Below are 10,078 nucleotides of genomic sequence, written 5' to 3' on the forward strand. Positions count from 1 at the left end.
GGTGTAAGGATAGACATATAGGACAATGGAATGGAATTAAGAGTCTAAAAGTAAATCCATACATTTATGGTCAATTTATTTTTAACAAGAGTGCCAAAAGAACTCAGTGGGGAAAAGAATCGTCTTTCCAACAAATGGTGCTGGAACAACTAAATAAAGTTGAGAAAATGAAGTTGGACCCTACCTCACACCATACAAAAATTAATTCGAAATGGATAAAAGATACTAATACTATAAAATTCTTAGAAGAAAATATAGAGATAAATTTTCATGACCTTGGATTAGGCAATAGTTTCTTATATATAACACCAAAAATACCAACAAAAACAACTAGGTAAATTTGACTTCATCAAAATTAAAAACTTCTGTGCTTCAGGGGCGCCTGGCTGACTCGGTTAAGCATCTGACTTCGGCTCAGGTCGTGATCTCACAGTTCATGAGTTTGAGCCCCACATCGGGTTCTGTGCTGACACCTCAGAGTCTGAAGCCTGTTTCGGATTTTGTGTGTATCTCTCTCTCTGCCCCTCCCCTCCTCACTCTCTCTCTTTGAAAATAATAAACATTTTAATAAATAAATAAATAAATAAATAAAAACTGTGCTTCAAGGAATACCATCAAGAAAGTGAAAAAAATAATCCCTAGACTGGGAGAAAATATTTGAGAATTATGCAACTGACAGGTACTTATATCTACATTATATATCCCTTAAAACTCAATAAGAAAAAGACAACACAGTTAAAAGATGGGCAAAGGATTTGTGTAGACATTTCTTCAAAGAAAAAAATGGTCAGCAGGCATGTGAAAAGATACTCAACATCATTAGCCATCAGGAAAATGCAAGTCAAAAACATAATGAGATACCACCTCACACCCACTAGGTAGGCTATCCACAAAGAGACAGATAATAAGTGTTCATGAGGATGTGGGTAAATTAGAGCTCTCATACACTGCTGATGGGGATGTAAAATGGTGTAGCCACTTTGGGAAACAGTTTGGCATTTCTTCAAAAGGTTAAACATAGAATTGCCATGTGACCCTGCAATCCCCCTCCTAGGTATACACCCAGAAAAAATGAAAACATATGACCATACAAAAATTTGGACACTAATATTTATGGCATTATTCGCAATAACCAAAAAAGGGAAATAATCCAGATTCTGTCAATTGATAAATGCATAAGCAAAATATGATATATCCATACAGTGGAGTGGCCTAAAGAGGAATGAAATATTGATACATGGTACAACATAGATGGGCCTCGAAAACACACTAAGTGAAAGAAGCTAGTCACAAAGGACCATATATTGTATGATTCCATTTATTTGCAATGTCCAGAAAAGGCCAATCTATAGACGCAGGAAGTGGATTAGTGATTGCTTGGGGCTAGGTAGAGTGGGGCAGAAGAGGGGGCAGAAAAGTCATTTCTTAGAGTGGAATGTGATGGAATTTCTTTCAGGGGTGATGAAAATGTTCTAAAATTGATTGTGGTGATGTTGCACTACTCTGCGAATATACTAAAAACCATTGACTTGTATGCTTTAAATGAGTGAATTGTATGGTATGTGAATCATATTCTAATAACGGAGAGGGGGTAGAGGGGAGAGGAGGGAGGGAAGAAGAAGGACAAAAAGGAAGAGGAAAGGAAGGAGGAAAGGAAAAAGAGAGGGAGGTGAGATCACTATAGGCCAGAGGGAAATCCAAGCCTGTTTTTCTAAGTCACCAAGAGAAGAGCTGGTCCCCAGAGAGTGTGGGCGGAGGTAGACACAGAGAACTTTGAAATCCTATCTAGTGGCAAAGACAGGGTCAGCAGTTGCCAGGTCATCCCAGAGCAAGTGGTCTGTTTCAACTGTCTCTGCCTGCTCTGGGAATTCAAGTCCTCGAGCCCCACCTTGTAAGGAACTAATTGAATTATGTGGATTAGTGGTCTGCTGGATAAGAGAGCCACTCAACACACTCTCCTGCATCCAACGTGAGCCTCGTTTCCCAAAGCTTTAAGCCCTAGGGACATTCAAGCTGTAAGAGAAATGCCCCGGATGGAGTCAGAAGACTGGGGTTCTAGTTCTGGAGCTGCCACCATTAGCTGTGTGGCCTTAGGCAGCTCATGGTACCCCAGGCCATCTGGGGCAAATGTTAAAAAAAAAGAATGTCAAGCCTCACCTCCACAGGTTCCAAATCAGAAGGTTTGAGAAGGACCTTGCAGGGATCTCCATTTTTAGTAAGTAATCCTATCTGCACAGCAGAGGAAACCATCAACAAAATGAAAAAGATAACCTTCTGAATGGGAGAAGATAGTCGCAAATCACAAATCTGAGAAGAGGTTAGTATCCAAAATATATAAAGAACTCCTACAACTCAATAACAACAACACAAAAACCAAACAATCCAATTAAAAAATGGACAGAGCAACTGAACAGACATTTTTTTTTCAAAGAAGATGTACAAATGGCCAACAAGTACATGAAGAGGGGTTCAACATCACTAATCAGGGAAATGCAGATCAGAACCACCCTGAGATGTCAGCTGACTCCTGTCAGAGTGGCTAACATCCAGAAGATAAAAAATAACAAATGTTGGTGAAGATGTGGAAAAAGGGAACCCTCGTGCACTGTTGGTGGGAAAGCAAACTGGTGCAGCCACTTTGGAAAACAGTACTGGGGTATCTTAAAAAGTTGAAAAGAGAGAGGCATCTATCTGAATCTGGCTCAGCCAGTTTAGGTTCCAACTCTTGATTTCAGCTCAGATCATGATCTTTTGAGTTGTAAGCCTGAGCCCCCAGCTGGGCTCTGTGCTGACTGCAGGGAGCCTGCTTGGTATTCTCTCTTTCTCCACCTCTCTCTGCCCTCCCCCACTCCTGTGCGCCCTTGATCTCTCTCCCTCCCTCAAAATAAAAAAATAAACTTAAAAGAAGATTTTTAAAAAATGGAAAATAGAACTCCTACATGATCCAGGAGTTCCACTTCAGGGCATATAGATCCAAAGGAAACAAAATCATTGTCTTGAAGAGACATTTGCACCTTCATATTCATTGCAGCATTAACAATAGCTAAGACATGGAAACAACCTACATGTTCATTAACAGATGAACGGATAAAGAAAATGTGAAAAGAAAGAAAATATATATAATAAATCATAATAATAACACAATAAAGAAAATACATATAGGCTCCGCTTTTGGAGGTGACTCTGCTGGGCCAGCACCAGTGCAAAATAAACTGTCTTTTCTGATTAATAAAAAAGAAGAAAAGAAAGTACATATAAAATATTATTCAGTCGTAAAAGAAGAAAAAAGGGGCGCTTGGGTGGCTCAGTTGGTTGAGCATCCGACTTCAGCTCAGGTCATGATCTCACGGCTTGTGGGTTCGAGCCCCGCGTCGGGCTCTGTGCTGACAGCTCGGAGCCTGGATCCTGCTTCGGATCTGTGTCTCCCTCTCTCTCTGCCCCTAACTCACTCGCATTCTGTCTCTGTCTCCCTCAAAAGTAAATAAACATTTAAAAAAAAAATGTTAAATACTCCCATTTGAGACAACATGGATGGATGTTGAAGACAAAATAGACAGAAAGGACAAATACTGTATGATCTCACTTATATGTGGAATCTAAAAAAAGCCAAACTCACGGAAACTGAGAACAGGTTGGTGGTTGCCAGAAGCACGGGTGGGATATGGGAGAAATGGATAAAGATGGGCAAAAGGTACAAACTTCCAGTTATAGGAAAAGTAAATTCTGGGGAATCTAACACACAGCATGGAGACTATAGTTAACGATCCTGTACTGTCTATTTGAAAGTTGCTAAGACAGTAACTAAAATGGTGATCATTTCACAATAAATACATCCATCAAATCATTATGTTGTACACCTTAAACAAATACAATGTGATAGGTTAATTACATCTTCATAAAACAGGGGCAAATGTAATCTTAGGTAACTCTAATACACAGTCAGATGTGATCCACTGAACCAGATGCTTCCTATGTTTTCTTTCAGGCTGAGAACTGTATGGGAAGAGGGTTTGATTGAAGTTCAGAAAAGGCATATAACTCCTATCCACTTCTCCAACCAAAGACGGAGGGTAAAGTCCTGTTCGTTGCAGTCTGTCTACACCCAGAATTTTTTAAATCAATTCCAACCCCCTGCACTGGTTCTCTGCTTGTCACCCTCACAAAGCGACCAATCCTGGGTTCCCCTTCTGGAAAAAAGGTCCCTCACGTAGGGGTTAAGGATGCTCCGTGTACACATGTACACACACGTGCGTGCACACACGCACATGACTGGGAGCCAATCTATTGAGTATCAAATGCTTGAGTACAAGACTTTGCCAACATGAACCCACTGAGCCTGCAGATGAATCTATCAAGTCAGGAATAAAGGGAAAACGTTGGGATCAAACCAAATGACAAATTACAAATTGGATCAGTGGCTCTTCCTCTAGCTCTGCTGGGGAGGCATGTTATGAACTCTCTGGACACGCCCAGTAGCTGGCAATACACACACACACACACCCACACACCCACAAGGCCCCTTCCTGGTCAGGCATGAAGCAGAGGTGACCTTGACACTTCTCACTCCTAAGCCTTTAGCGCTAAGACTCGTGACTGCACTCAGGAGTCTGAGCTTTGGGCTGGAGAAAACCAACTTTCCCTTTGGCTCTCCCACATGGTGCCAGCTGGCAAGCCCACAGAACTTATGCCAGTTCACTCACACAGTGTTCTGTGTTATTCCCCAGTCCCTGCTGCCCCTCCCACCCCTCCACGGTGTAGCCTCATGTTATGGCAGAATAGCAAAGACCACCCAGCAGTCGGCCCCACAGAGGAAGAAGGAACTGGCAGAAGGCAGGAGTAGATGGGAATGAGGCAGGATTTGCTAGCTGACCTGACAAATGACCCAGTGGGCAGTTCTAATGGAAGGCCTATCGTGGGAAATTTAAGTCTAGAAATATTTATTAAAATTGGCCACGTGACAGGTGTTGTGCTGCCTGCTGAGCTTACACAGTTCAGTAAAAGTGGCCCTTGTCCTCAGAGACCACACCTTCTAGTAGAAGATGCAGACGTGTGTAACCAACCAATTGGGACACAGGGCAAGAGGGGCACAGGTACACATAAAACGCACGTGGCAAAGGGAAACTAATTCTACATGGGAAGGAGAGAGGAAGAGAGAGGCATGAAAATCCCTGGCCTATTTAGGGCGCAGTGAGTGAACCCCGTGAGTGGAACATGAAGAGGGTGGAGGCTAGGAGTGAGGGTGAAAGAAGAAGAAAGGTCAGAGCTACAGACCAAAGAGAGACGTCATGATGGGCTCAAACCAGGGTAGGGCCTGCGGTGAAGGTGGAGAGAGGGGACAGACTCACGAGATGCCATGGGAGAACAGGAAGACCCGTGGTAACTCAGTGAGTGTGGGGGTTGGACAGGGAGAGATGAGTGAAAGATGTTTCAGGGGACTCAAGTCAGGATGAAGGAATGCCATGGGGCCAGGAGACCGAGTCCAAAAGGGCATGAGAACAGAGCTGGCTGGCTAGGAGAGGGCTTCCTGAGAGCGAAGGCAGTGAGGGAGGGGAAGAGACAAGAGGTGTTCAAAAGGGCGTTTCACGTTTCTTATTTCAGAGGGGGAGGATTTGGGGTCTGGCCATCAGGGTAGTAGAGCTGGCGAGGGGCAGGCAGGTCAAAGTGGAGGAGGTAAGGGGTCATCCCAGTGGATGTTGAGGCCACTTGGGATGACAGCGGAAGACAGAACAGAGGCAGAGCATAGGAGGTGGGGACCAGAGTCCTTATCCTAGGGGAATATGGAGAGGTGATCTGGAGGTCCACAGATGGGGCCACTGAGGCTGAGGAGGGGCAGACTACCAGCTGACATACCTTCAGATGGAGAAGGGCTCCTGGGCAGAGCTCCTCAGTCAGTGGCCTGAAGAGGGCCAGTGAGAGATGGGCATGCCTGCTTCCAGACTCATCCAGATTGCCCTCAGCAGTACATGTGGGATGACCCTTTCTCCCCCGCCTCCATCACTTCTGGAAATAAAAGCCAGTCCCATTTGGAAGCCAAGGCTGTGTGTGGTGCTCAGCCCCAGGCTGGATGAGTTCTGCTCTCAGACCTCATTTTCATCTACCCTGTTCCTCTCTGGGAAAGTGATCTAGGATGGCTGGAAGCTCTCCCTCCTGGTCTTCCAGGGCCATCTGGTGGGACTGCCTCTCAGGAAAACAGTCTGATGACAGTGTCCCTGTAATTTTTTAGTCATCAGACCCCTCTGTGGGGTTCAAGGCCTCTTACCAAGTTCCAGTCTCCATGAACACGGCTGAGGAAGGATTCTCCTTTGTTCGTGGCTCTATCACCTTTTTGCTTTCCTTTCCACAAAGCAATACACATTTTATTCTCCCAGTTTTCCTGTTTAAGGCATTTCCTCCAGGCCCTTTTAAACCAGTTTAGATATGTCTCTGGGCACATAAAGGAGGGCACCTACACACATGGGCCCACCATATACAGAGTTCCTGAGAGCAAAGAAAGATCCCGTGGTTCTCTCCCCAAAAAGTGCATACAGGGTCTTCAGCAAATAGCATCATCCTGGAATCTGTCATAGAAATAGAATAAATGATGCTGATTTATAGCAGAAGGACCCAGGTTTCCAACACAGTAAGGTCATTCCTTTAGTGCACCATTAAAGCAGCCGATAGGTTAGGACAGATCTGTAATATCGTAGAATGTTTTCTGCACCTTGAAGTATAAACACTTTGGTTGGTTCTAACCATTCGGAACAGAACTGCTTGCAGAAACGTCAACAAAACGAGTATCCACAACAAGACAGCTTTGTGATATGGTGCAGTTGTGTGAGCCAGGCTGTGGTCCCAGGACACAGACAGCCTTGGAGAGTAGGAATCTGTCAACCTGGGGTTCTCAGCATGATGGATCCAAGTGCCTTCTTCCAGGCCCTCAGTGCTCCTAACTTGCTGCCCACTATCCCTTGGGAAGAATAAATGATCTTCAGAGGAGCTCTAAACCCCTGCAAATTTCACGAGTAATATAAATTTACACCAAATTCTAAGTCTGGGACCCAGTATGCGAGCCCGAGGCTCTGAGATGCCTTATGTATGTCTTTCAGGTGAAATTAATTCACCTGACAGCATTGACCTCTGCTGCCGAGAACTCTTCCCTCTTATTTATGGAACTGTTGGTGCCACCTGAAGAGTCAGGCTGCTGGCAGAGGGCCCCCAGGCTCACGAGGCTGAACCCCCATTTTGTTTATTAAACTCATCTTCATGCATATCAGCACTGATGTACCCATCAGGGGGGCTGAAACAGGCAGGGATTTTGTTGATACTAACAACAGAGCCCTACACTGTCTCTGACTCAGGAGTGGTACCAAAGCCATCAGTAATTTTCTCTTGCCCAGAATTCCATATTCAGATGCATATGAAATTCATATCTAAACGAAATTTTTCTGAGCGAATACACTGAAGGTTTGAACTGCCATCTGTTAGGGGTGGTCTCCTGTGCCTAAATGCTGGACATCTGAGCAAAATCTCTTCCAGAAGAAACAGAGTTCTCTGCATGTAAACATGGCCAGGGTTCTACATTCCCGTAGCATTCACCAGCTTCTAGCAATTACCTCTTACCTCTCTTCCACCCTTCCTACCTCCATGATTGACCCCTTTGTACCCTGCCTCTGAAAAGCACACACATTTAGTGCAGCTCCCTTTCGTATCATGTCCAGGCAATAGCTGAAATGTCCCCAGAAAACATCATTATAATTTGAAAAAAGCTGGGTTAGGTTGTGCGTGTACATAATAAAAACACACCCGAGGAACTGTGTTCTCACACCTTGTAGCTGCCTGGACCGTGACACTAGAGCTCCAGGTACATGTGCCATCTAAAGTAACACCTTCTTTTCTTTCTTCTTCTTTTTTTAAAATTTTCTTAATGTTTTATTCATTTTTGAGAGAGAGACAGACAGACAGACAGAGTGAGAGCAGGGGAGGGGCAGAGAGAGAGGGAGACACAGAATCCGAAGCAGGCTCCAGGCTCTGAGCTGTCAGCCCAGAGTCCGACGCGGGGCTCGAACTCACAAACCCTGCGATGGTGACCTGAGCCGAAGTCGGACGCTCAACCGACTGAGCCCCCCGGGCGCCCCCGAAGCACCACCTTCCGCTCAAGTCTGGAAGGTGAATTCCATTTCCCAGTGTCCTTGGAAGAAGCCCAGCACAGTCCCCACTGGAGAAGCCACTTCCTCATGTCACTGAGATGCTATTTCCAGATCTGAGGGACACGGGAACAACTCAGATTAGTGGCTATCTAACCCAGGCCATCAGCCCCCGTAACAGATAGACACTGCTTTCAAAACCCGAATCACACCTCACTCTAAATGGAGGAAGGAGCCAGAGTGTGTCACCTTCAAGGCAAGTGCAGAGGCTTTATGAGTGGTCTGGGAATCGGCACAGGATAAAAGCCCCTCCCGTCCCTCCGGGGGTTGGAACTCTTGACCTCTGCACTGCCTTGGCTCTCACAGTAAGCGGTTGCTATTAGCTACACCTGACACCTGGATTCTGACTCAGGGCCAGTCTATTGCTCTCTTCAACCCAGAACACAAACAGAACTTCATTCTGCTCATTTGAGAGATCCTTATTTTACTAATTTTTTTTTTTTTGGGGGGGGAACGCTTTTTGAGTTTTTCTTTGGCTTGGGAAGAGCATCACTAAGCTTCAGGGACACAGCCGTGTCCTCCTCCTCCCCCCCCCCCACCAAATGACTGCCTCCCTTGGTGATACCCCATGGCCCCACCTCCCAACAGCCTGTAGTCAACCTTGACTGATCCCCCTTTCAGCCTCCAGCCCCACTGGATATAGAATCCTGCCAGTTCTGCTCTGCTCCATTCTTACTGCCTCTGCCTCTGACCTTGACTGTTTGCAGTAACATCCCTGTCTCTGGCCAAAAGCCTCCAGCACTATCGAAATATACCCATTTCCAGCTTAAAAACACCTCGGCATCTCCCAGTTGCCATCAGAATTCACTCAGCTCCATCCCACAGTGCGTATCACGCCCTTATGACGTGTCAGGCTAGTGTCAAGGTTAGCAAGGTGTCCGAGGCAGAGTCTGTGCCCTTGAAGAGATCCCAGGAGTCTTCCGGGGGCACAGGTGCATACATGAGCTTCACGTGAAAAGTGCTCAGGGGAAAAGAATGGCAAAATAGTTTGGAATTCTGGGGGCCGGAGGCTGAAGAAACCACAGAACACTGGTAACATTTGCACTGAGGCTTAGGGGGCAAATAGGCATCTGTCAAGTGGACACTGATGAAAGGGATGCCGAGGGATCTTTCAGGAAAGGAAATGACGCAGGCAAAAGCACAGGCCCCCGAGTGGTCAGGGCCTCTGAACAGGTAATCATTGTCCCTGGCCATCATTGCACGTGCCACATGCATCATCTCCAGCAGACCAGGTGGGAAGCCAGTCGTCCAAGTAACAAACCCAATTCAGAAGGCATCCCCCTTCCTACAGACCTACTCAGGGGCTAGGGAGGGCAGGAAGAGGAGGAAACGTCCAGCCCTGATGCCCAGAGACATGACAGGGAAGCATATGGAGCCGTCTTCAGTGGAGTCTCTCTGGGGACAGGCATTCCCACAGCCCCAGGGTGATGATATCCAGTGACAATGACCAGCCGCGCTGATGTCCTAGAGACTTATCCCTTAGAACGGTGGTCGCTCGGCACAAACCAAGGGCCACAGGAGACCAGCAATGTCTCTGACCACAGAGTGCTCACAGTCTCGGGGCACAGATGAGACTATGCAGAGGAAGAGCAAGCAGGCAGGCAGCATGTAATAAAGTGCCCAGCTGCAGGTGGTAGCCGTGACCCAGCCCTTGAGACTGTGAAGGTCAGCTCGCTGTGGACTGGAGTCATCAGGGACGGATTCAAGGGACGGCTGGGTGGGGCATGAGCTGAACAATGGAGGCTGGATGGGAACTGGACGATAAAAAGGGAGACAAAGAACACCGTCAACCGACTCCTGAACGAGGACACCTAGTTCCTTAGAATTAGAAAAGGCTGAGGAAGAGGTGTTCCCGCCTGCTCCTCCTTGAGGCACCTTGTCGCTGTTCAGGGCAC

Source organism: Panthera tigris, chromosome B3 (genome assembly GCF_018350195.1).
Source record: "Panthera tigris isolate Pti1 chromosome B3, P.tigris_Pti1_mat1.1, whole genome shotgun sequence".
NCBI lineage: Eukaryota > Metazoa > Chordata > Mammalia > Carnivora > Felidae > Panthera > Panthera tigris.